Genomic DNA, 27,986 nt, shown 5'->3' on the forward strand with positions numbered 1-27,986 from the left:
AAATTTGAACTGCAGTTTAATTGACTTAAACTACACATGTTGACAAGGTAGACATTCAAGGAAAAATATTTTATGCCATTTTGTTAACAGTATTAATCACCTTTCCTTTCATATGAAAACATATACTAAACTCTTCACTGTTAAGAAAAAGGTCTTCTTTGCTGCCAAATGGACAATGTGTTAAGTCTGGGTTTCTACTGCTGCAATGAAACACCATGACCAAAAAGCAAGTTGGGGAGGAAACGGTTTATTCTGGTTACACTTCCATATCATTGTTCACCATAGAAGGAAGTCAGGACAGGAACTCAAACAGGGCTGGAACCTGGAGGCAGACGCTGATGCAGAGGCCATAGAGGGGTGCTGCTTATTGGCTTGCACCCCATGGCTTACTCAGTTTGTTTTTTTTTTATAGAATCCAGGACTACTAGCCCAGGGCACCACCCACAATGGGCTGGGCTATTCCCCATCAATCACTAACTAAGAATATGCCTTACAGGCTTACCTATAGCCTGATCTTATGGATATAACTCATTCTTATGGAGGCATTTTCTTTTTTTTTCTTTTTTTTCATTAAAAAACTTTTTTAAAATTCATTTTACATACCAATCAAAGATCCCCCTCTTCCCTCCTCTTGCCTCTCCAGCCTCCCTCTCCCAACCCACCTCCCATTCCCTCCTACTAGAAGGTAAGGCCTCCGATGGAGGGTTACATTTAGTAGAGGCAGGTCCAAGCCCCTCCCCGTCTCAAGGCTGTGCGAGGTGTCCCATCATAGATAGTGGGCTCCAAAAAGCCTGCTCATGCACCAGGGATGGATTCTGATCCTACTGCCAGGAGGCCCCTTAAGCAGATCAAACTATACAACTGTCTTGCTATGTAGAGGGCCTAGTCCAGTCCCATGCAGGCTCCATAGCTGTTGGTCTAAATTTCATGAGTTCCCACTAGTTTGGTTTGGTTGTCTCTGTGGGTTTCCCTATTATGATCTTGATGCCCTTGCTCATAAAATCCCTCTTCTCTCTCTTGGACTGGAGGCATTTTCTCAAATGAGCTTCCCTCCTTTCAGATGACTTTAGCTTGTGTCAAGTTGACACAAATCTATCCAGCACAGACACATTTGTCATCTAGTACATGAGGGCATTGGGCTGAAACTTGCACTGTCCTCTGAAGCTGCATGAGTTCCCTAGATGCTCCTGTGCTACTTCAATGTTCTGCTGGCGTCTTATTCTAAAGAACAGCCTTCCTTCAAAGTAAATGCTAATTTGAAAATAAAGACATCCTCTGATGCAGACCTAGTTCTTGTAGGTGAGGGCTGGCAACTGATTTAGGATACAGGGAGACAGCAAATGCCATGTCACACATTCTTCAATCAATGGATCCTTTTGTGGTCTATTCACCTGTATAAATTTTGACAAATAGTGAGGCAGTAGTAGGGAGAGGACTATATGTGGCTAATCTTTAGTTACACACAAAGTGCTAGATATTTATTATGAAGCACACGTCTACATACTTTGGCTCACACATTAGGTCAGTGAATCAATTTTAGGGTATGTTGCTTGGAGATTTGGTATGTGATTCTCACTTGGTCTATGAGAGTAACAGTCAGCTACTAAACTGACATGACGGAAAAACAGTTCTTTCAAATATAAGGTTATTTTAGAATAAAAGAGAACTTCAAAGTGTTTAATATTTTTTAACTTTGCATACTGTGCTAACCTCTTCATTGCTATTCCTTCCCTTTCTACATACTTTACCACTATTCCTTTCTACTTCTCCTGCTTGACAATTGTGACACATGATTGGTTCTCTATAAATATTTGTGGAGTGTGCAACAGACCATCTAAACAAATATTATGATGTGAACAATGGAAAAAATCTTTTAATTGTTCAAATTAATGTATCCACTTTTAATTATGAAAATCAATAAATCCATGCTAGCAACAAAATGACCAAAACTTTCTGAGACTGCTTAGAAAAGATGAAACCTAGGACATTGAAAATGAGAAATTCTGCAACCAGAAAACAAAACCCCAAGCCAATAAAGCTCAAAAACCTCAAAGTCTATGTAGAAAGAAGCTCATATACATTCATAAAATATTAAATGGAAAGCATGAAATTAGAAGGTTGATGGCACTGATTTATTAATGGCAGAAAGTTGTACTGTTCTTGCCCAGTTCTGGAGAGAAGTACAAATTTAACAATGCCACCAAGAGCAGACCTAACAGGGATGCTTGGGATTTAAGAGTTACAGTAAATAAAGAAGCTAGGTATTTAATGTAAGTTCGGTATGTGGCAACTGCCTTCTAAGACTATGGCCAATAATCCCCATTTCCTGTATCTACACTCTTGTACAGTCCTGCCTACCTACCCTTTATCAGTGTTGTCCTGTGTTACCAACAGAGTATGGCACAGGGATAATGCTTTGCTCATGATTCCAAGTCACACTTCTATTTTATTACTTAGCTCCCTCCTTCTGGAGAAAGCCAGAACCTCCCATGACGATACCCAAGCAGCTCTACTGACTTTCTAACTAAGTGAGTGAGAAATCCTACAAGACTCCTCCAACTCAAGACACCGTGACTTGACATTTTTCAGCCCTTAGTGACATTGGAGTACAACCATAGGACATGACAGACCCTAAACTACTTCATCAAGCCACTCTTGACCTCTCAATGATATGAGATTGCTGACAGACAATACTTGCTTATTCTCAAAACCGTGAGCTTTTGGTGCAATCTATGTAGGAGAAGATAACATATAAGTGTGTGTCTAGTAGGGTAGTACAATGGTATTAGCATGTTGGGTATTTGAATTTGATTAATTGTATTTTGGTAACTGTCATATACTCATTATTAGTCATGTTAAGCCTATTTTCATTCACTTATATACTTAAAGTATTTTAATTGTGGTGTGTGTGTGTGTGTGTGTGTGTGTGTGTGTGTGTGTGTGTGGGTGTATTGGTGACTGTGGAGGTCAGAAGATGAAGTCTGATCCCATAGAGCTGGAGTTAAAGCCAGTTATAAGCAGCCTGATAAGGTTTGGGGAACAAAACTCAGGTCTTCTGGAAGAGGGAAGTGCTCTAAACTAACGAGGGCTTGCTTCCCTAGTTACTCATATCATTATTTTCTAATGACGTATCAGACACTAGGAAATTAGAAACAAGAGCTAGAAGTTCTACATAATGTTAACCAACCTGGTAATCAGGCCTACTTTATATTTTGTTTCCACCCAACTGAAATAACAGCCATGTTGATTTTCATTTTCATCTTTCCTTTGTTCTCTTTTTCATCCAGTTTTGTAACCTATATATAAACTTGTGAGCCTACATATACGTACTGTATAATGATACTGTGCTCAGATGTGCAAACTGGTCATTTAATTCATACAATGCTGTTATAGTAATATAGAGTATGCTGAGATTCAATGATTTTTATTTAAAATATATTTTAATGATTCATCTATATTTGCTACTTGTCAAATAGTTCATTCATTTTTGTCTACTTTTGATGTTTCCAATACGATAAAATAAAAGAAAGGGACTAATAAACCCTTGTATCACAGAATTATGCAGATGTAGGAAGGCAGAAAAAGTGTATTTAGGATAATTTAAATGATAATTTAAACTACCTCTGGAAATGAAAGAATACACAGAAAACCAATTCTGAAATTAAAATTTTTTGTTTCCTAAATATAATGTATATTCAGTACCATATAATAAGGCATGTACAGTTGTTATTGTAACAGTTTTTTGCACAACAGAAGCATACATATATGATGAGTCCTTGGAAGGTTTTTGAAATGAATATTACAAAGCACAGAACCAATGAAACTACAATAAGAGCTGCCTATATACAAATAGCATGTTACTATTTGGAAAAATTAACTGTGAGTTGACTGAATATCAAATATCATCTATTCTTTTTTATGTAAAACATAGGGTCTTACTATGTAGCCCTGGCTGGACTGGAACTTGCTATGTATACCAGGTTGGCCTTGAACTCATAGAAATTAGTCTGTCTCTGCTTCTAGTATGCTGAGACTAAAAGTGTGTGCCACCACACATAGAAAATTATATATGTATACACACACACACACACACACAAACACACACACATATATATAACAAAAATATTAGCTGTTTTCTCACACTGTTGACAAAGAATTACTGTATATGTTTACCCCAAAAGTGTATGATTATACTCTAAAACATAACTGGCAAGTTTAGTTAATTACACATTCAAGTGAGGAGATTTCAACCTTACTCCATACCATTCTCTCAGTCATTCCAGGATTATTTGCTTTGTTTGATGACACAACCTGGAGATTGGCCTCATTTGCTGACATGAGAGATAATCAGAGTTTCAGTCAGTTGTTTCCTGGTATCTTTCTGGCTGCCATCAGTTTACAATGGATAGTGTTGTTAAAGGTCAGTTATTTAAGTTTACTATTTTCCCCAGGTCATACTGACTCATTCTTAAACTGAATAGACTTCTAATACATGTAGACTTCCATTATGGAGAAACCAAATGAACTGAGGAAGCACTTACCACAGCTTTACTAGGCAACTGCATTGGACACAAGACTAAAGAGCATTATACCAGGACTATCTATAGCACTGGGGAAAATGGCTCAGTTGGTGAAGGTCATGCTGTATAAACATGAGGACCTGTGTTCAGTCCTTAAAACCCACTTTATAAAAAAGGTGGAGGGGGTGATGCATAGCTGCCATCCCACTGCTAGGGAGATGGGACAATAAGGCATGTGGGCTCACTGGACAGACAGACAGACTAGTTTACTTGGTGAGCTCCAGGACAGTAAGAGACTCTATTTCAAGGGGGGGGGGGGATGCCATCTGCCACCTGAGGCACGACACCTGAAGGCATGTACACACATATACATGCAACCCTCCTCATGTACCTGTATACATGAACACACACATACACACAAAATCTACAAAGTAAAAGTATTTTCATTTTTAATTCTTCACTGAAAAAATTACGTGACTTTTGAGAACTACAGGAAGAAAAGAGATTGGTTAAAAAAAAGAATCTTCAATTATGCCATAAGCCCAAATCCTGTAAAAAAAAAAAAAAAATGTCTGAAAAAAAAATGCAAAGCCTTAGCAGAATTACTGAGAGGGACAGAAAATTCTGATGGGGAGTTAACATTATTTTTTTAAATCAATGATTGGAGTCATTTATTTAAAACATAGGACATAGATAATTTAGACACCATTTCCTCTAATTTCTCAGTTTTATAAAATGTCTACACTGCTGTGGATATCACTCTGCATGTTGAATGTGTTGCTCTGATTGATTGATAAATAAAACGTTGATTGGCCAGTAGCCTGGCAGGAAGTATAGGATAGGTGGGACAAACAGAGAAGAGAATTCTGGGAAGTAGAAGGCTGAGTGAAGAGATGCCAGCCTGCTATCCAGGGAGCAACATGTAAAGGCAACAGGTAAAGCCACGGAACACGTGGTGACATATGGATTAACAGAAATGGGCTGAATTTAAGGGTAAGAGCTAGATAATGATAGGCCTGAGCTAATGGTCAAGCAGTTTAATTAATATGAGCTTCCGAGTGATTATTTTATAAGCAATTGTGGGGTCCGTGGGGCTGGGCAGGACTGGAGAAAACTCCAGCTACACTACACTAGAAAGACAAGGTATTTGGAGAGCAGTGAATTAGAAGGAAGGTGGTGTCTCTGCCAACCCTCTTCCCAGATGCCCTCTCAAAGCAGGACCCCGAGGATACAAGGAGTTTGGGAAAGCTTCATGTAGCCTCATTTGGCAAGAAAGAAAGGCATGTCCTTTCCCCTTGTCACAGACTTTGTATTTGGTGAACAGAGCATTGCTTCCAGTGAAAACTTTTCTTCCATTAGAACACATGTTCTAGTCAAGGCCTAGTGCAACTGGCAAAGGCAACTGGGGCAGATCCCAGTTTAAAGGTTTGTTTTGGAGGGTGAATTGTTAGAATGTGGTGAAAGCAAGATATACTGCAAAATAAGACAGAAATTTTTTTTTTCATCCACCGTATTGTATAACAGAGAGCGAGTTGACTTTTCTACTGTAAATGTAAAGAAAACAAGAGTTTCATTCATCCCCCTGTAATGCTGCCAATCTAATTTCTATTAAATTTCCATTCAAAAGGTCTATTTTGTTTAGTTACAAGGGATTTGATCCTCTTAAACTTTCCCAGGCAGTTTGTATGGAAAGGCAGTTGCTAAGGGTATTCCTAAGGGAACTTGCAAAGCATTGGAAGATAAATAACTTCAGTACAATATGCAGATTAGGTAGATAGAAAGGTTTATGAAATACCTTCAGAAAGAAAAGAAAAGACTCTGAATTCTGGGTAAGAGTTGCTAAAGAATGGCTGTTTCTAGGGCTAGGGAGATGGATCAGTCAGCAAAATGCCTGCAGCACAACTATGAGGATCTGAGTTCAGATCCCTAGAACCCACAAAGAAGTTAGTGGTGCATGCCTAGAATGTCAGAACTGGGTAGATAGAGACAGGAGGATCCCTACGATGTGCCCACCAGCCAGTCTAGTGAAATTGTGAACTCCAGATTCAGTGATAGACTCTATCTCAAAAAATTAAGTGGAGTGATTGAAGATGACTACTGAAGTAGAACTTTGGTCTCCATGTGCATGCACACACATGTATACATGTACCCATACTCAAATGTGTATAAATATGATTATATGGACATATAACACACGACATATACACTGCTATCTCACTTAAAATATATGTAATAAAGAAATAAAACTTGCAAAAATTAGCTGATTATAAGGAACTTAGACAAGGTAGTTTTATGCTTCTCAAGAAGGGAAGACTCTGACATCACTCCTTGAAAACAAGCATAGGGTTATCTGAAAAGGGAGATGGAAAGGAATGCTCATCACTTCCATTTCCTATTCTCCCTTCCTGCCTCCCTCTACTTCTGTAGCTCATCCTCAAATATAGAACCCAAGCACAGGAGGCCCCAAGCCCACATTGGAGATCTCAGGAATCGACAGGAAGGCGGAGATTCTGGAAAGACTGCCCATTAATTTTGTTAGGCTGTGTGAAAGGAGTAGTGAGATGTTAGAAACATGATCGTCTGGGGTTGGACTCCATCTCCACTGGCTATCATCATGGCCTTGAACAAGTCACCCTCAGCTTGGTCATCTCTGACTCAGAAATTACCTTTGAAATTAGTGTAAGATGTATGAAGTCACTCCTCACTAAGTACTCCATATTCCTCTATTATCTCTCTAACCTACATTTGGCTGTAATTATGGCATTTATGTGAGAGAAAGGAAAGATATTTCATCCTGAGGTACTAACCCTTTGGAATATTTGCTAATGGAGTAGGTAGCATCTTGCTGATATCTCTATTTGCTAATTGATAAAATGTTGAACATCTTTTCTACTTATACTTTGAAATGGCTGTCTATCAGAGAGGAAACAAAGTTGTACTTTTAACTAAGTAAATTTATATTAAATATATTTTGTGCTGTTTTGATTAAACTATCAAAATCTTAATTTGTTTTGACATTTCTTTCATTATTATGTTATCATTGGCTGAAAATTTACCAAGATATCTCTTAGCAATTAATAATTATTTATTACATTAATAAGTATACTTTTCACTCTTACTATATTACTTTTATATTACTAACACATATAACCATACTGTATATAATATGAACATTTGCCATATAACACATTGTGCTAAGCATTTTATGCTTTAACGATTCATATTTTCAAAGGCTGAATGAGCCATGTTAGAGAAGCTCTCCATGTCCAGCTTTCTGAGGTATTGCTAGAGCAGAGCTATAATATCTTAAGTTCATAAAAGTGTACAGTTAACAACTGTATTTCTCACGTGTGCTGCATGAAATACTAACATTAAAGTTCACAAGCTAGAAAGGCTGCCCTCCAAAGGACAGCACTGGAGAAGTTGTAAATAGTAATCTAGAGTAGTAGTCTAATGGAGGAATTCAATTTGACCTAAAATACAGAGAGAATTTAGAGAAACAACATCCACGAGTCTGATTAGAATTTCAACAAATGCACTTTAAAGTTCAAAATACAGTAATAGAAGATCACTGACATGGTCAAGAAGGACCTTTAGTAATCCCCAACACAATAAGCTGAAGCCATGAAGGTATAGAAAGTATTGTCCTCTAAAATGAAAGTAAATATTGTGATTTATTTAGGCCTATACTCTTGACTAATCAGCAGTGCATAAATTAGATATGTAAAGATATCTAAAGATACACAATATCCTATACTGACCAGCAGCCATAAAAACTTAATAACTGAAAAGTGTCTTTGGAGCCCAATGGAAAAGAGTCCTAGAATATGTACTGACCTCCAGCCATTATTTTCAGTGCTATGTACTTTTATCTCCTAACTCTACATATCCTTAGATTAAAAAATATTACTGTCTATAAAAAACCTTAACATTGGCTCCCACAAAAGCATATTCTCATTGGAGACCAAAGAAACTTGAACATCAGTATTGTGAGGGCCTTTGGGTACTATCACAGTCTTGTAGTACATCCTCTTCCTGGCACTACTACAGTCATTATTGCTATTGTACTAGCATTAGCTCTACTGTGTATTTCCCATTGGCTCTTTATGTAGGCCATGGAAAAAAATCAGCTGCTCGGTTCTTATTTTCATGGTCATTTTAATCATACTTTTAGTTTCCTGAATATCTGAAAGCTTTCTATGCTCATATCAAAATATGAGAGAAATGAATAATTATTCATGTTAAAATCTGAGTATACACCATGATGATAGGATGTAAGGTGTAGTCAGGCCTTCAGAACTTCTGATGCATCATTTTAAAACATCCTTCATCATTTTGATAAAGCTGAGGTCAAGTTTCTAAAAATGCAACTTGTTAAAGGCAGGAATAAATGAATGAAGGATGAGTCAGCTCATTTGAAGGAAGGGCTATAAAAAATACTTCAAAAGCATACCACATGACTTGGTAAATATTCAGTGTATCAAAATGTAGTTGCCATCTGGCGTTGATAGACAGGGCTAAAATATGTGTTTAAAAAAAAAACCAAGAAAGGAAATAACTCAGCCAGGTTAATGTGCTTGTGTCTGCATTTCATAATTCAGGTATTAAGTGCTTTAATAAATATCCACTATGAGTGAAAGACAGACTCCCATTACAGCCAGACTTGGGTAATGTTATTTGGGAGCTGAATATCAAGAAGTAAAATCAGATAAGACCCAATCATACTGAATAAGCTAAACACAAACTGTGTTTTAGGTAAAGCAGAATTCTCAGTCTTAAAAATCATGCTGCAAGAACACCAGCATCACAGTTAGGTACAGAGAAGAGGGAAGCTTACATTTGGAAAGGAACTGAAATCTTCTTGCCTGTTATCAGCTGTGAATATTCACTTATTCTTTTTTTGGCTCTATTTAAAAATATAGAGAAACCAGAGAGGGGGGAGGATAAAAACATTGGTTGGATAGTAGAAAGAAAAAATAATTTTTAAACTTTAGACATTTTTTTATTTTTTAAACTATAGTTTGCGATTAGCCTTGTAAATTGCAATCAAATAGAAGGTAAATATGGATTAAATCCCCACCCCACGGCCTAGCATCGGAGCATAGTTAGAGGGACAGACAGCAACTGACAGGAGAGGACACTGAGCAGTACTGAAGAAAATGGGCCCCAAGTAGCATCACTGCGAGCTGTATCTAGCTAGACTCAGTGCTGGCTATTCTCCCATCAACACTGAATATTCCATGAGTTTCCGACTCCTGACAATTTATGTTCCAGTACATCGCCTGCAGTCAGAATCATGGGAAGAAACGGTGTTTACCCGAGGTTTGAAGGTTAATGAACACAGAGTGTAGTGACATGGTTTGGTGGAAGCACTTTAGATGAGAAGTGATTAGACAAATGGGCATATTTCAAAAATCAAGGTAAAAAACCTATGCAGAAGAATTTACATTTTATTGATACATAAAATTATCCATGTTTATGGAATGCCCTGTGATGTTTTGCTATATGCCAATTGAGGATAAACATTTATTTTCTCAAAAAATGTATCAATTCTTCATGCTGAAAATATTCAAAATTGTTTCTTTTAGTTTTTAAAAAGTTTACAATGACCACCTTTGCCTATAGAAAACACTGTTTACCAGAGCCTCATAATATATTTTTCCAAACTGTAAATGAGGAATTTATTGAATAAACTTGCCTCATTCTGCCCCCATCTACTCTAACCAGCGTCAGGTATCCACTACCCAACTCTCAATTTCTAGAACAGCATCTTTAGATGCCACATGAATGAGATCACGACGTCCTTGTTTTTCTCTGAACGGTTGATTTCATTTAGTGTATTATCTGCCTCCAAGTTCCTTCCATGCTGTCACAATTGACAGGATTCCATTCTTTTATTGCTGAAGAATATTCCATTGTGGAAATGTGCCACAGTTTTTAACCCATTCATTCATCAGCTGGCTGACAGTATGTTGTTTGCTTTTGGGGGCTGTTGTGAAGCATGCTGCAATAAACAGGGGGTGAGTCTGTCTGGGCAGTACAGAGATTTTGCTTTCGTTGGCTATATAATCAGTACTGGATAACCAATCAGCAGGGGCTTTCAGTCTGATGTAATCTTACTTGTTATTTTTGCTTTTGTATTCTGAAACTAACATTTAAAAATAAATATATAATAAGAGTTTTGATAAATGGTTACCACATAACCACCACCCTAATAGAGAAATACAGAAGTTTCCTGAACCTGACATCAGTCAATTCCTACAATCCATAATCAACACTGAGTTTGTCACCATAGACTAATTTTGCTTTTGTTAACATGCAAGTGACAGTTATTCTCCTTATGCCCTGGTTTCTTTTGTACACAATTCTGATATCCATCAATAATGTTGTGTATATTCTATTCTGTTTGGGTTTATTTGATTACTGGCATCCTATTTTGTATATCTATTACCACAATTGCATCTTTCCAGTTGTCTCAGTTAGGTTTCTATTGCTGCAATAAAACAGAATGACCATAAGCAACCTGGGAGGAAAGGGTGTATTTCACTTCCACTTCCATGTAATAATCCATCATGGAAGGAAGTCAGGACAGGAATCTGGATGCAAGTACTGAAGCAGAGACCATGGAGGAGTACTGCTTACTGGCTTGCTCCTCATGGCTTGTGCAATCAGTTTCCATATAGCTTCCAGGACCATCTGCCCAGTGATGGCACTGCCCCCAGTAAGCTGGACCCTCCCACATCAATCACTAATCACCACAATACACCCACAGACTTTCTACAGGCCAATCTTAACTGAGAGTTCCTCTTCCCAAATGACTCTAGCTTGTGCCAAGTTGAAACACTTACACACACACACACACACACACACACACACACACACACACCACATACACACACATACTAATTCCCAAACAAAATCAGCCAAAATACCAGCTCTATAAAATTCTGAATAAAGTCACTATATACACATTTCTGTCTAAGTCCTTTTGCTGAACATTTTGGTAAATAAGTAGCAATAGAATTAGGACATTGTGAGACACGTCTGTGTTTGACTCCATTAGACATCAACTCGCTGTTTCAAAGTGGCTCTTCCATTGCATATTTCCTCTAGCAAATATGAAAGAGGTTTCCAATTCTCTGCCATTGTAAAAACAGAATTCCCTGTGATTTTCAGTGAGTATACCTCATGTGTTCTGGACACAAATCCTTTGCTGACAAATGCACTGTATTTTTCCAGTCTTCTCTGTGCCCAGTCATTGTTGTAACACTTACTATCTTTTTATAAAGAGGAAACTTAAATTTGGATTCATTTCAATTATCAATTATTCTTTTTTATGTGTAGGGCTTTCTGTTGCCTCTTAAATATCCATCAGTTCAAGGACAGAGATTTTTATTTTTCTACTTGTTATTTTAGAAACACTACTGTTGTGTAGGTATTTAACTCATGAATATCAAATTAATTTTAGGGTATAATGAGAGATAGATGTCAGAGCTTTTCTCTACATTTATGTAGTTGTTTTAGTACTATTTGTTGAGAATATTTTCCTTTCCTCTTCCCCCCCACAAATCAATTGGGGGGAGAATATATATATATATACTTGAGGCTGCTACTATTTGGAGTCTATACTCTCCCGTCATAACCTATTTTGTCATGGAAAGGAGTGGTGATAGACATCATGTTATCCAATTACTATATTTATAGATGATTTTGAAATATTGTGATGTGAATCTTTTCTATTTGTTTTTTTCTTTGTTCTTTTTTTGCATATTGCTGTTTTTTAGTTGATACTATGTAAAATTTAAAATATAGTTCACAATTTTCTCTAAAATTAGAAAAGGAAATCATTGCAAAAGATATACTTTGTGTGTGTGTGTGTGTGTGTGTGTGTGTGTGTGTGTGTGTGTATGTGTGTGTGTGTGTATGTGTATACTTGTGTACAGGTGCCCACAGAGTCCAAGACTGGGTGTCAGATCCCCTAGTGATGGAGTTACAGTCAATTGTGGGCTGCAAATCAAATTTGAGTCTTCCAGAAAAGCAGAAAATGCTCTTAACTGCTTAGCCGTCTTTCTAGGCCCAAATTTGAGATTTTAATTGGAATTGTTTTGGATCTGTAAATCAATATGGGGAAAAAGGCCAACTTAAAACTATGTATCTTCAGAAATAATTAATATTTCTTTAAGTCCTTTTAGTAGTTTTGAATGTAGGTAGATCACCATCCTGGGTTAAAGACACTACTATTTTTTTGGATCTGTAAATCAATATGGGGAAAAAGGCCAACTTAAAACTATGTATCTTCAGAAATAATGAATATTTCTTTAAGTCCTTTTAGTAGTTTTGAATGTAGGTAGATCACCATCCTGGGTTAAAGACACTACTATTTTATAGTCTTAAATTGTTGTAATTATTTTGGTTTTTTTTTGTTTTTTTTTTTTTGAGACAGGGTTTCTCTGTGTAGCCACCTGACTGTCCTGGAACTCACTCTGTAGACTAGGCTGGCCTCCAACTCACAGAGATCCACCTGCTTCTGCCTCCTGAGTGCTGGGCCTAAAGATGTGTGCCACTACTACCCAGATAATTGTTGTAAATTTATTTAAACTTTTCAATTATATTATCTGCTACTAGTATATGAAAATAAAATTTTTGTATACTGAGTCTGTGATCTTCTGAATGTATTTATTAGCACTAGTGGTTATATAATCACTAAGATTTTCTAATTTAAGTAATCATAGTTTTATGTTAACAAAGACAGTTATAAATTTTCATTTCCTGTTCTCACAGCTTTAATTTTACTTTTCTTATCTTATTGCTTTTGATATTTTTATTTGATGGATTCTTGTTTTGGTTATTTTTATTCCCTACTTCTTACATAGAGGTTTAAAGTAATACATTTTTTTTTTTCTTAACATGGAAGCCAATGACACTGATGCTATTGCTGGTTTGCAGTTTTGAGTTAGGGCCTCTGTACTGTTTCTCTAGAGCCACATGCATTACCTTTCATAATTTTTGCAGGCCTTTCACTGACAACAGGTACTTCTACATTTATCATTAGAAGATCTCTTTGTTACATACACAATTCTTGTTTATCAATTTTTTAGGCATTTTAAGTTGAAATTTCATGTGTGATAAGTAATCAGTTTGTGTTTAATTATTCGCCTAATTCACAATACTCTCCCTTTTGGATCCTCTGTGGTTTTTCTGTTTGATTTTTTTTTTTTATTATTTTTTATTTATTATTTTTCACACAGTTTTGACATTTTCAGCTATGGTTACTTCAACTATTATTCATGTACCATACATTCTTTGGCTAGCTGCAACAGGCAGTGAAATATCTCTAACAAATTATTTCTACTTCAGATACTATACCTTACAATGTTGTTCCATTTTTCCCCTTTCTTCTAAATAAAGTATATTAGAGTTATTGATATTGCTTGTTAGGTCACTTGATACATTTTCAGTCCTTTTTCCTCTATTTATTTAATTGGTTCTGTGGCTCCCAGCTAAGTCTTTACCCTATTTTTCTTAGACTCTTCAAGTTTAGTTACATCTTCTGTGTCTTCTCAAATCTCTACATATCTTTAAAGATTTAAAATTTAAATAAATTTAGATATTATGTTTTAATTTTTTTGGTTCTTTCCATTTCTCTATTTTCTCATTTTTCCTTTTTAATTTCTTTTTCTTAAATATATTTGTATTTTTGCTTTAAGGTACTCATCTACTAATTTCAACCTCTGGATCATCGCCATCTCTCTTTCTAGTGGCCTCCTTAAGGAACACATCTGCATGGCATGTTATCCTGCCTCAGTGGCCAGAGACACTTGAGCTGCATTTGTACATTGTATCTGGTTGTATTACACAAGTTCTGGATCCTATCATTCTTTGCTAGAACAGACTTTTATCATAATTGATAATGACATTTAACACACTGGTAGCTTGGCATTACCCTTTTTTGAACCTTAAGTGTTCAGTTTTGTTTCTAGTAGAATTTCTGTATTTCTAAATTATAGCCCTGTTAAGTGTAAGCCTGAGAAATTTACCAAACATTTTTAACTATAACACTCAGTCTCTTAACCTGGTCTCCTCTAGGATTCTAGTCATGACTTTCCTTAAGGTCTTTATAGTATTTAAATATTGGTTTGGAAAACTGAATAGAATTGAAGTGTCTATAGGTCTCCATCTCCAATGAATGCCATTTCCCTATGAAAAAAGAATTTTTTTCATATTAAAAATTGAGTCATAGTGGCTAGGAACATGCTATGTGTCCTACTTTCTAAATATAGTCCATAACTAAGTATAAATGAAATTAGAAAGGGTTATAAGTAAAGTTATAAGTAAACTACCTTAGGGAACTTATTTGCTTGGGAGATTGGTGGCGTATGGCACAAGTTGGTCACATAGAACAAAAATGAGTATCTTATTCCTCATTGATTTTTAGGCCTCATTCCAAACAAGTATTTGTTACGAAACAATTAAAAAAAATCAGAATCTCATCTCAAATTCAAGGTAACAAACACAGTTAGATGCCAGGCTGTGGAGTTGACCTCCAAGCATTTGCAACAACTATGTACTCTGAGATGAAACACATCCAAGGCATATACCAAACCCATTCTGATGGGCTACATCCCAGTTAATATCCTCCCCCATCTCTCACACTGGGAACTTGCTGTTGAATCTTGTCATGTAATTCTTGGTCATTTTATTAAGATATCAAAGACTGGAGCAATGAGTGACCAAAAATATTTCTCGAATCAGTGAACCTGAAACACCCTGTCCAATTCTGGCCATCTCTCTTGCCCTTTAGAACTCTGTTTCAAATTAATCTCTTCCAGTTTTGGCCTGAAAACTACCTACCGTTCTACCAGGCCAACCACCCCAGCAAATCAGTGTAACAGACCAATTGTTAATTATTTGCCTTTATTTCTCAACAGTTTGTAGGTGATAGATGGTAACCAAATGAACAGTGACATTGAGTCTTCAAGCATATTACACTTTAGTTAAGCAGATCTTACCTAACTCATAGCTGCCAATCATCCAACTCATCTATGTGTGGGGCAGGCCACAAAAATATATTATAGAGATTCAGCTGTGTATTAAAGCTATACTTTAACCGGCCAAGGGTCTGTCAAAAGGCAAGCCATTTATTATGACTATTTGGTGTTACCCAGCCTTTAATATTCCAGCTGTCTTCTGCTATCAAATTCTTGCGTGCCCAGACCAGTTGGCAAACAGTTCAGCTCCTCAGACCTGCTGAACTTTTAGGTAACTAACTTCCCTGCTGGAGTCAGTACTTGGATAAGGTCAAGTAGGCAAAGACAAGCTGGCGGGGAGATGCATAGCTTTGTTTCTTGTGCAAATGAAGCTCAGACCATCTCCTCAACTTGAGGCCTAGTAGCTCTCCAGAGCAACCGACTGAGAACAAAGTAGGTTTTTACATATCAAGGTGGAAGGTAGGGTGGAGGGACATTCCTGAGGAGGCAGAGAACCAAGAACCACATGGCCAGGGGGAGGAGGCACAGGCATTTTTCTGTAGAGCCGACAGAATGGCATGAGCAGGGAGAAAAGAAGAACACAGAGGTAATGTAGATGGTAAGGTAGAACTCTTGAGCCAGGAGTAGAAAGCAAGTAGGATGGAGGGAGAAGAAACAGAGGACGAAGATGAGTCAGGAAGCATAAGAGCTTAGTTGTTAGCAGTACTTTGAGAGGGAACTGAACAGACCTGAAGCTATGTAGACAGGATTTCATCACAGAAAAATAAAGTAGACAGACAAAGAGCTTGGTGTATCTAGACTTATTCCTGCTCTGAATGCCTGACAGAGCTGTAGCTGAATTGATAGAATTTTGTCTTAGAGGAATAAAGTTAACAGACATAAGAACATAGTGTATATAGATTTTTTTTTTCCCTCAGATATCCCAAGCCAGACATAGTGAAATCCCCGGACCCTGGGTAATCCATATATGTGCATACATGCTCTGTGCAGAAGTTTCTTTCTTTGTTAAGATTTTACAAAGCAGGGATCGCCCAACGACAGAGAAATGGAATGAGATCTACATGAACAGCCTGGACATGAGTGGGGGTAGTGAAGGGCGAGGGTCGAGGGAAAGAGAGCTTGGGTGAGTGGGAGATCCCAGCTGGATCAACAACAGAGAGGGAGAACAAGGAATAGGAGACCATGGTAAATGAAGACCACATGAGAATAGGAAGAAACAAAGTGCTAGAGAGGCCCACAGAAATCCACAAAGATACCCCCACAACAGACTGCTGGCAATGGTCGAGAGACAGTCCGAACTGACCTACTCTGGTGATGGGATGGCCAAACACCCTAATTGTCGTGCTAGAAACCTCATCCAACTACTGAGGGATCTGGATGCAGAGATCCATGACTAGGCCCCAGGTGGATCTCTGGGAGTCCAATTAGCGAGAATGAGGAGGGTTTATATGAGTGAGAATTGTTGAGACCAAGGTCGGATAAAGCACAGAGACAAATAGCCAAACAAACGGAAACATATGAAATATGAACCAATGGCTGAGGGGTCACCAACTGGATCAGGCCCTCTGAGTGGGTGAGACAGTTGATTGGCCTGATCTGTTTGGGAGGCATCCAGGCAGTGGGACCGGGTCCTGTGCTCATTGCATGAGTTGGCTGTTTGAAACCTGGGGCCTATGCAGGGTCCCTTGGCTCGGCATGGGAGGAGGGGACTGGACCTACCTGGACTGAGTCCACCAGGTTGATCTCAGTCTGTGGGGAAGGCTTTGCCCTGGAGGAGATTGGAATGGGGGGCGGGCTGGGGGGAAGGTGAGGGGGGCGGGAGGGGGGAGAACAAGGGAATCTGTGGCTGGTATGTAGAACTGAATTGTATTGCAAAATAAAAATTTTAAAAAAAAAAAAAAAAAGAAAAAAGATTTTACAAAGCTAGTCATTTTTAGAACCTGACTACGTCCTGTTGGTTCTTAACCACCCTTCAGCCAGGAGAAGTCCTGAGAGTTCACTGGAGCCTGTGACCCCTGGCAGATCTTTACTCTTGGATCCCTCTGGTGGACCTTAGTTCTTACAGCTTCATCCAATCTTCAACCAGCTTGTAATCAGCTTAACTTTGAAAGTCTTTGTACACATTAGGTAACATTTGTCCTCTGAACTCCCAGGGGACTGTGGTAACTGCCCAACAAGGAAGCCCTACCCTTCATTATTCAGCAACAGCTTGAGGAGTATTCTAATTCCAACCTTCCGCCCTCTGACAGACCAGCTGCATCAAAGGCTGTGTTCCCTGTTTGTTTGTCTTTTTCCTGAAACAGAATCATCATTTCGGACTGAATCATCCATTAGGAAAGGATGGACTCTGGGTCCAAAATTTAAAAACATGTGAACCGCAGGAACTCTGAATTGGATTCTGACTTTAAGGTTAGAGTCTGGACATCTGTGGTCCCCTTTCCTCTAGCCTCTGGATCCCCGCATGCTGTTCAGGGGAAGTTACTGGCTTCTGAACTGAAGGTTTGGGAATGAAGGCATTCTCTTTTATGGAGAATAGTCCTTCAGCGATTTAAACAAGCAGCTTTGTGATCAAAATAATTCATAAAGGAAAAGATTTATGAAGAGACTTCAAGAGCACACAATGCATTTTTTAAACTTTGTTTTTTAAATAAATCTGTCAGTACACAAGCCAAGGCAACACATCTGAATGCAATATCAGTGGACACACCCTGAACTCCTCTTCTGTGCTTGCTTAAGACTGGCGGAAAAGGGAAATACTTCTCTTTGTCTTCTTGTTAAATACTAGTTCAAAACAAATTTTAAAATGCTAGTTCCATGCAAAAGCTGTAAGACACCGTGCATATTACTACCTTCTCAGATAGAAAACTTGCCTTTAAAAAACACTTTTTCCATCTGCTGCTTATGCTTGTTTAAGGAAATAAGGAAAACTAAGAGCGACCCTAACTTGTAATGAACCCCTCTGGCAGGAGGGAGCCTGCTCTAATGTCCTTATCAGGCTTGGGTGGTAGTTCTGCCTCATACAGACAGCGGGCCGGCCGCAGTTTCTCAGGCTTTCGTTCCTCTCGGCTGGAGAAGGATACAGTGCATTTTCACATTCTCAGAGTCTGCACTTGTTTTTATATAAGAAGCAATTTGCTTGGGTCACGTCAGGTCGAATGGGATGCCTGCCCAGCTCTTGGTTTTAAAGGAAAAACATACAGAAAGACACAAAAACACAGCAGTTTCCTTCATTAAATTCCACTCTACCTGCCATGGGCTTCTAGCCACAATGGAATTTCCCACCCTGGCCTAGCCTAGCCTAACTTTTATTTTTAGGGATTTTTTCCCCCTTTAAATCTTATAAGCTTTCTTTCAAGTGAACTCTGAAGCAAGGATTATCAAATGATAGAGTAATTGCCTGGTTTTAGAAAAGCAGACTCAAGAAACCAATGCCAAGTGACCTTCCATAATATTGCTGTATACCACCCTTCGGATAACAGATTTTCAAAAAAAAGGTTCAAATCAGCACAACAACACAGATACACAATTTAAAATCAAAACTTGTATCATGAAGAGAATAGGGAACAGAGCAATTTCAGTGTTCTTCCCTACCTAACACATTGGATAGAGAGAATTTTATAGAAAAAGTAAGGACATGGATAATATGGAGGAGGAGGGAGGTGGGGGAATGAAGGAAAGGGGGAGGGAGGGGGTCTTCTCTACCTAACTGCATTGGATAGACAGAATTTTAGAGGAAAAACAAGGAAATACATGATACATAGGAGAAGAGAAGTGGGGAAGTGAAGGAAAATGAGAAGGAGGGAGGGGAGGGAGAAGGGGGAGAGAGAGAGGAATGAACAACACAAGGTTCGGGCCTCTCTTTCCTGAAAGCCATTTATGCTTCTGCCATTGCCTACAGGCAACTGATTTAATCAGTATTGTTCATGTGGATTATCTAAACTATGAAAAGCAACAGGGAGAACTTCCCAAGAAACCCAGCTTGGGTCTGTGTGAAATGCTTGGTCTGTGGCCTAAAGCTAAGCAGAATGATCACATTGTCCTCAGGGTCCTAGAAACTAGCTCAATACCTCTCCTGTTCTTTGTCTCTGAGTTACTTCAACACTCTGGGTCTCTGGCATCAGGAAAGCTCATGAAAATGGCCTTGCCTAGTAACTGATTCACAGACTGGAGGGGAAAAAAAGGAGTAAACAAGAAAAGAAGGAAGGAAAGGAAGGCAGGCAGGAACCTGGGAAAAAGGGAGGAGAGTGTACCTTCCTGTGACCTTTGCTTAGCTTCAATATAAACACTAAAAGATGTGATTCAGAGGATGTCCCTTCAGCCACACATTTAGCAACGCTTTGTCAAATGAAACTCTCTGTAACAACTAACTCCCTTTAACACACAAGTTTGCTCCTTCACTCGTTATTTTTAAAAGGATGTTCCCTGACCTCCATTCAATGAAGTTTTCTTTTTCAGGGTTGTCATTTGGTCCAGGCATTCTTATCTACCTTGAGTTTCTGTCTTTTATCACTAAGCACGTGACTGCTGGTTACGAGGCCAGGTAATGCAGTCTTTACTATCACAGCACATAGGTAAACCAAACATTAATTTCCTCTGCCTGACTTCCAAAACCATTTTCTGTTTGGGGCCATTTCACAAATTTGTGAGTAAACAAAGCTTGCTTATAATGTGAATTTGGAACAGAAAGAGCAGCAATGTATTAAACTCTACAGAGGCCAATGTTGCTGTCACATTATAGACAAGTTTTGTTTATGGAGGCTGCCTAAATTGTACTCTACTAACCACAGGCCTCTAGCCATTCAGAAAGGACTCCATGGGTATTGCATGGGTATGCGCTCTTATTCCATCTTAAGTATCAGACATTTGCTTTTTTAAAAAATATCATTTTCCTTCAGGAAAACCAAGTGGTTTATCCTGACACTTAACAGTAATTTAGTGATTTCAGAGTTCCTTCTAACTTTATAGTAAATATTCATGGGACTCGTGAACTTGTATTTAGACAATCTGAGTACTGCAACAGTTCCCTGAGGGTACATACTGAAAAAACCTGAGACTTTGAACAACTAAATAGTTTGTGGATGTGATGGTAAAGTGACTCTTTTGAAAACTATAGTTAGATGGAAAACAATAAAACTATTCCTATGTTTTAGATAGAACATGCAGATTAATGCTGGTAATGAAGGATCTAAGAATCTGTGAATACAGGATCTAAGAAGGAAAATGGAATAAGCAACTCTATCAATCTACTGTATAATCATTATAATAAATGGAGCCCAAGGATAGCCTCAGCACACACAGAAATATGCAAACAATTCTTAAAACAGTGCTAGAAGTAGATCATTCAAGAATACTTTTCATAGATCTATTATTCACGCTACCTGACACATACTCACACTCACATACACACACATAGTACTAGCCTAAGCCCAGATCTACTATTAAGTTACACTGAATTGTTATCCGTCAGCCTTTGCACAGTTGCTTCATATAGCTAATGAAGAAGAAAAATGAGAAAACTTGGGTGGCCATAGTTTTTTTTAGTAATATCTTATAAAAAGAAAAGAAGCTCAGAGCAAGGAAAAGGTAAACAGACCGTGGTGAGCAGAGAACAAATCAATATCGACTGCAGTTAGTAACGGGACAGACGTAGTCAAACACCCTGATAAATGAGTGGCTCATTGAAGGTTCTCACACCATGTCTCACATGGAGTAGCAACTCAACACATTTTGTTGAATAAATGAGAGGATCACCCAGTGCAAGGAGGGGACCATGAATTACCCATAGGTGTAGGCTGAATCAAGCTTTTCTGGCCAGAGAAGAGCTGAGCTGGTGTGGGCACAGTTTTTGTCCAGTTCATAGGAAGGAGGGTAAACGCAAAGGACTGAAATGCTAGGAGCCATGAAACCTATAGCTGGAATCTTAACCAGATAGATCTGAAAGCCATGGAGTTTGTGTGCAAAAAGACATTTAAAATTTTGGCTGCCATTAGAGAAAATAATATAATAAAATTTATAGTATTTTATATACAAAGCCCTTTGCACTTATGCTAAAAACAACAACAGGAAACTCAAGTGTACTTTGTTATTGAAACATAACAGCCCATTGTCTCTTACGTAAAACAATCACTAAAGAATTCTAAATCTAAGAGGTTAGTAGAGAACAAGTTATTTTGTGTTATCATAACAATTCATTATATGTAAGAATGTAAACATGATTGTTAATAAATCTTACTTAGCAGACACTATATTGATCTTTCTTAGTAATATTGTGTCCTGGGAGTTTCAAAACAAGAATAATTTCTCCAACATTCTGCGCCTATGGACCAGTGAACCTGTGACTTTGGGTCTTTACATTCATTTATCCATCTAGCACACTTCATTGATTGCCTCCTTCAGCTCAGTCTGGATCCCAGATGCACTGTTACTCTTAAATAAAGCCTTTGCTTCTCCTATTCTCCATTTTTCACTAGGGTTTCCTACTACATAACACAACCACATCTTAAGCCTATCTCCTCTCCTACCCAACTGTCTTGATTCTTTTTCCCCACCACTCTATATTCTCAGCCAAGAGGGGCCAAGAGGTTGTAGGGCCTTAGCCATAATCGCAGTACTCTCTAAACTGGCAAGCTAGCAATACCAAATACATTGCCTAAAGAAGTGTAATGTGCTTCATACAATTAAGACATGCTTTAATTTCTCTGTGTACATAGTAATATTACAGGCCACGGTATTTCTATAGCAGTACAAAAGACAAAATACCCATTAAACTTTCTTCCTATAAGTTGCCTATTCCCCCTGAATATTGCAAGTCACCAGGTAACTGAATATTAACAACTTCTTTTTGTATGTAGACAAGAACTACAACTGTGGTTTGCTTACAAATATTTGAGTGAATGACGACAAGCTTTACAACCTCTTTCTTAGTTGGCAAGTAGATAATTTTTGAAGAGCTCAGTTCAGAATCTGGGCACAGTGAATCCGTAACTCTGTGATTTCATGACACTAGGGATTGGTAAATTGTTGAAAATGTCAGAAGTGAGAGAAGGACTATCCGTTTCTTGTAGAAAAGAGTAGGCACACTGAAAGGGTGGGAGAGTACTGCATGCACAGCAAACTGCTTCTCTTTTGTCTCCAAACTTACACCAAGTTCTTAGAAATAAACAGACAGGTGGGAAAAGTGTGGTTTTTCCCTTGAGCCATTTTATGAGTGGAAATCCCACAGAAAAAGGATTTGCTGAGAAAGATACCACCAAAACCATTTCCTGTGAATGCAAACATTAAAAATAAGTATTTTCTGGACAGATTAAAAAAAAAAAAACCAGAAAGATTGACTGTTCCTTAGACACTTTAGTTTACATATGAACTATATAAAAGTAAAGTTATTTAGTTTTTTATAGCTGTACTAGAATTTCCCTCCTAAGCTACAGTCATGCCTCTTGAAATGTGCACAAAATATAAAGTTTCTAAGTTCTTGTTACACATGAAACAACCAAGAATAAGTTCTTGTTACACATGAAACAACCAAGAATAAAATTTTTACAAGAATGGGTTAATACACATAACTTTATTATTCCATTAGACTTGAAGATAAACAGTAGATTGAATAAAAATTCAATGTGAACCAAAAATGTGGCCTAATTGCAGGTTACAAAAATGAAGCACAGTTGGGGGGGGGGGGATGGGTTTTATTATACTATACTTACCAGACTGTCTATGTCCTCTGTTTCAATTCTGCCTCAGAGTCAGAAAATTGGGAAGTTAGCTTAACCTTCACCCAAGAGGCTAAAAAACTAAAGGAAACATTCTTTTATTACTGTTAAAACTTATAAGGAACAAAGTGACACAAATGCTTTGGTGGATCTTATCTGGGGACAAGATGCTTGTTAGTTAACATTTACGTATAGCAGATAGCATTCAAATGGTATTGGAATCACAACATTACAGACCTAGAAATTTTTTGGTGGACAGAGTGTTAAAATGCTATGAACCTTTTTATGAAAGAAAATAATGAATTTTAATTTTTTATGTCGGAACACGGTCCAAGAATGGAGTTTTATGAGGAGAATTCTGAGTACTTGTGAGGAAACTCCAAGAAAACAAGACAAGAGGCTTGTGATCTCAGTTTCTTCAAAAACACAGAATTGTTCTTGAAATGTGCTTTCCTGCCCCTCCCAGTGTAGCAGAGCAGAGTGAGTTTGCTTTAGATTATTCATTACAACTGGCTGTTGCTATTTGTTTATATGCTTCTATGGAAAACATGTTCTTGTCCTTGTGAGTGTATACAACTTGAACTCAGGAGAACTTTACTCAGGTGACATTTCTTAACCCTCAGGATATAAACTGATGTTCTGAATAAAGTTGTCTATTGCATGAGACTTTAGTCCACCTCATTTTTAAGCTCCATTCTCCCAGGTTCCACTGCCAGTTAGAATGGTAAACAATTTATTAGCTATATTTTTTTTTCTGGAAAAATTATTAGTGAATGACAGTATTATCTGACAGTTGATGAATAGTGGGAATTCATCTATTATAGTTCAATGATGCCATGAGCAATTAAAAACAAAAAGACTAAAAACCAACCAAACAAAATACTTAGAAACTCTGAACAGACTTGGGATATTACATGAAAAAAACGTAAGGGCAAGATACTGCTTTTAAATGCATGCAACAGTCACAAGATTATGGGGTTAGGGGATGGAGGGGGAGGGAGTGGGAGGACTTTCTTTCAGACCATTCCCCCCTCTTCAATTGAAGGAGTCATGTATTCTTTTGAATGAGTACCTGACTCACAATGCTTAAAATCCAGCCTATGTTTCACTTCAAGTTCTAATATATCTTAAAGGACTTAAGAGATCAAGGTTTGGAGAGAAATGGCTGGTTTAGAATCCCCCTGCACCTCTTACAGGTTGAGTGATTCTGAGCAAGTACTGAGCCAATTACTCCCCAGTTTCCTGTCTGTGGGAATGGTGGCAGCACATGACTCCTGTGATGACTGTGGGGACAAAGGAGTTTCATAGTCACTCTTCAGTTTTCTTTTGGAGTTTAAGTACCTTAATTCAAAAGTTAAGCAGACTTTGCTTCCTTTGTTTGGCAAGCAATCTCCAGTGTTCACTTGTAGACACAGAGCCTGCAATCAGTGTAGAGAAGCTCCATTTGTGTAATTGCCATCTTCCTGCCTCCAAGCCTGGATGGATTTCCCTGGTGTTTCCCTGTTTCCCAGGTCTCTCTTTAGGGGAGTGCTACTAGGATAAAATGTCAACCATTCAACTAGTTGAGACAGGTCAATGCTGGAAGGGGGATTTAGTTGTTAGGTCAACAGCAGTATGCCAGCTTGGTTTGCTTTTCAGAATGATCATTATAATAAGGCCAAGAAATACATAAGAAGTATAAAATATACATCTATGACAAATCCTAGACTCATTGCTCTAATGAAAGTCCTTAAGTGAAACTCTTGAAGCACACCTACATAACTGACACTTAAAAACATAACTTATCACAGTTATAGAGAAGGACTCATCTTTGCCTCAGATGAGGACTACTGACTTTCTTCAGTTCATACAAAAATGTATTATAAATGAACAAATAAAAAAGTGAGAAACTCCAACAAACAGTACATCCATCCCCGTAGCACATGCTAATAACTCAGGGGCTCTCAGCTGACAGATACTTTTGCCATTTCTCTCTCCAACAGATGACAACTGGCAATATCTGGAGATAATTTTGATGACTGTAGCTGATGGTGCTGCTGGAATCTAATGCACAGAGGTCAGGAATACTGCTGAACATCCCACAATGCTTCAGATTTCCATTTCCTTTCTACCAAAGAATTATCTGATCCAAAATATCAATCATAGTGCTGTAGAGAACTTCTGTATGAACCCAAAAGCCCAGAGTAATTGGCCTTAAACTATAAGCCACATGAACATTTAAATTCCACAGTCAATGGGACGGTCTGAAATGAATGCTGTGGCTAATAGGAAACATGACTTCAGATATATATGTGAACAAATATGGACACGGTGCTAAGGAAACTTGGTCAAAATTATTTTTTTCAAGTAGTTTTTGGTAACTAATTATGCCAAGTGACACAGACAGTTTTATATTACTGAACCACCCATGCTAATATCCCTTTTTGAATTCTTCAAGGGAGAATGTAAAATCTGAACTCATATACTATGCAACATTATCTGTTATGGAGATATTTTAAAGTACTTTATAAAAAGCAATGAGTACATTTTCTAAAAAGTTAGCCCATGTGAATTATGGAAAGTTACAATTCTGCTTTTTAGGACAGTTTTTCTTTTTCCAGGCACAGCATTTTCCCTAAGCATCACACGTACTTCAAACCCCACTGCTCTCTGAGGGCAAATGCAGCTGAAGCTACATGTCTGTGGGCATTTCTGTAAGGAAGTCATCTTCATCTAGGACAGCAACCATGAACTCAAAACAGGTGTAAAACTCTTTTTTAAGTAAGCCACTTCTACTCTGCAAATACTGCACCCAAGAGCATTCTACTGCTAAAGAGTGTCAATTACTTAGGCAAGGAAGAACAAATGTAAATAAAACTTGAAAATAAAAAATATAGAACTTGCAACAATCATTATGCTAAAATTAAAAATGTGACATTTTAATTTTCCTGAGGGTTTTCTTGTTAAAGGCACCATCTATTTTCCTGATGAAAAAGGCTGCTTGAACAGAGAGCATTTGCTCATGGCTACAGTATGATCTTGCACAGATCTACTCATTCCTGGTTTTGAATTTCATTTTGGTTCAGGCGAAAAACTGTATTGATGATCATAAGATTGGCTATTTCTTTCTACTTAGAATTCTGAGAAATTACTTCCTAGGTGGGCACTATGGAGATCAACAAAGGAGAAAACAGTAATGAAACAATTGGCTTAGCCACACAGAAGATGAAAATTCAATAATTTTTGAGAAGTTATTTACCATTTTGCTTTCCATTCAAATTTCTACATTGTATTCCAAAACACACTCTCTATATACTTTAATGGAATGTTCTCATGTGAGAGGATTGGGGAAGGGGAAATATACATGCAATTTATAATTTCTTGGGAAGAAACTGTTATGAGAGACTGTACACATTTGGCCTTTGGCCAGTCTACAGGTGTTAATCTTGATTACTTTGTGTTTAATTTGGTGGGAAGACCTGTGGACTGTGGGTGGCACCATTCCCTAGGCAGGGGATCCTGACTTGTATAAAAGTGAATAAAGCTAGCACAGCAGGAGCATGCATAAATTCATTCTCTGTATGCTTTTAACTGCATTTGTGTATAGCTGTTTTTATGTTTCTGATGCCTTAGTTTCCCCTCAGTGATGGACTGTAACCTAAAGCTTTAGGCCAAAGCCCTCCCTCCCTTAAGGTGCTTTTGACATGGTGTTTGATCACAGCAATGGGAGAGGAAGCTAGGGCAGGAAGGTAGAGATAGTTTTAGATCTCACAACAGTTCAATTCAAAATGTTAAGTGCCTTCCACCAGGTAAAAGTTTAAAGGGGGAAAAATAACCAATAAGAAGGGAGCAGTAATGTCCTGGCACTTTGAAAGACCTTTTAAAAATCTAAATGTTTACAATTTTTTTCTAGAGTAAATGATTATGGATTACACTTAACATACCCACAAGAATAAGAAAAAAATAAAGTAACTGAGTTTAAAAATGGGTGGTAGATGTAAAATGCTGTGAGACAGCCATGTCTCATGTCTTCTACAACTTTGAGAAAAGAGACAATCAGTCAAACACAGTCTAGGCTAGTTTCTTTATTAGTTTTACAATACAGTTATAATCCCATTACAAAAACTTAAAGGAACTGTTGACATTTTTTTGCTGACCTATACTTTACTGTCTTAAGTATTGCTCAAAATACCAGGTTCCACAAAGAGATGTCTGCTCTAATGATATTTATTGACCTGTATTATGTTGGAGTTAGCCTGAATAAACAAAGATGAACACTACATGGAATCAAATAAATTGCTGGTAAGTAGATTCCTGGTATTTTTACAATGTCTTATTATTTTTAACCTAAAGACTACACATAGAAAGTAGGACTTTATCCTTAACTAATCTTGTTATTATATGAAACAGTAATATTTACTAAAAGTATCTTTATAAAGCCCAAAATGGGGATATTCAGAGATGGATTGATTCTGAATTTAATGGATTAAACTCCAGGGCCCTTCACTTGCCTGGCTTATTTCAAGGCTCTGTGCTTAATTTTGTAATATGAGTTTTTATGCTTTTTTCTTAAAGTGGTGCTCTACAAAGTTACAGAGAAATCTTGATCCACCCTGGGCATAAAATGATATTGAAGAGAGCAACCGTGAAAGGCCCAGGAACCGACCACACTTTCATGAGGAACATACTGTTTACTACCTATAAAAACGCATCTTCATTTGCTACTGTTACCCACTTCTACCAATAAATGTAGCTCTTTTGCTACATTGCCTGGGTTCTTAAACTCTAAG

General features: G+C 37.7%; 1 protein-coding gene and 1 long non-coding RNA gene across 5 annotated transcripts in view; one reads left to right on the top strand and one right to left on the bottom strand.

Moving 5' to 3' along the window:
• Zbtb20 (zinc finger and BTB domain containing 20) overlaps nt 1-27,986 on the bottom strand; it is a 560,418-nt gene that overhangs the window by 284,980 nt on the left and 247,452 nt on the right. The gene's annotated exons all lie outside the window — the stretch shown is intronic.
• Nucleotides 10,415-27,962, top strand: LOC131922120 (uncharacterized). Of its 3 annotated transcripts, none has more exons than XR_009382215.1 (5): nt 10,415-10,540; nt 25,200-25,273; nt 25,818-25,977; nt 27,374-27,498; nt 27,772-27,962. It is a non-coding gene; the product is annotated as an uncharacterized LOC131922120 (long non-coding RNA). The 3 variants fall into 3 exon arrangements; XR_009382216.1 differs by having other exon boundaries at nt 25,818-25,958; XR_009382214.1 differs by lacking the exons at nt 27,374-27,498; nt 27,772-27,962 and having other exon boundaries at nt 25,818-26,106.

Source organism: Peromyscus eremicus, chromosome 12 (genome assembly GCF_949786415.1).
Source record: "Peromyscus eremicus chromosome 12, PerEre_H2_v1, whole genome shotgun sequence".
Lineage (NCBI taxonomy): Eukaryota > Metazoa > Chordata > Mammalia > Rodentia > Cricetidae > Peromyscus > Peromyscus eremicus.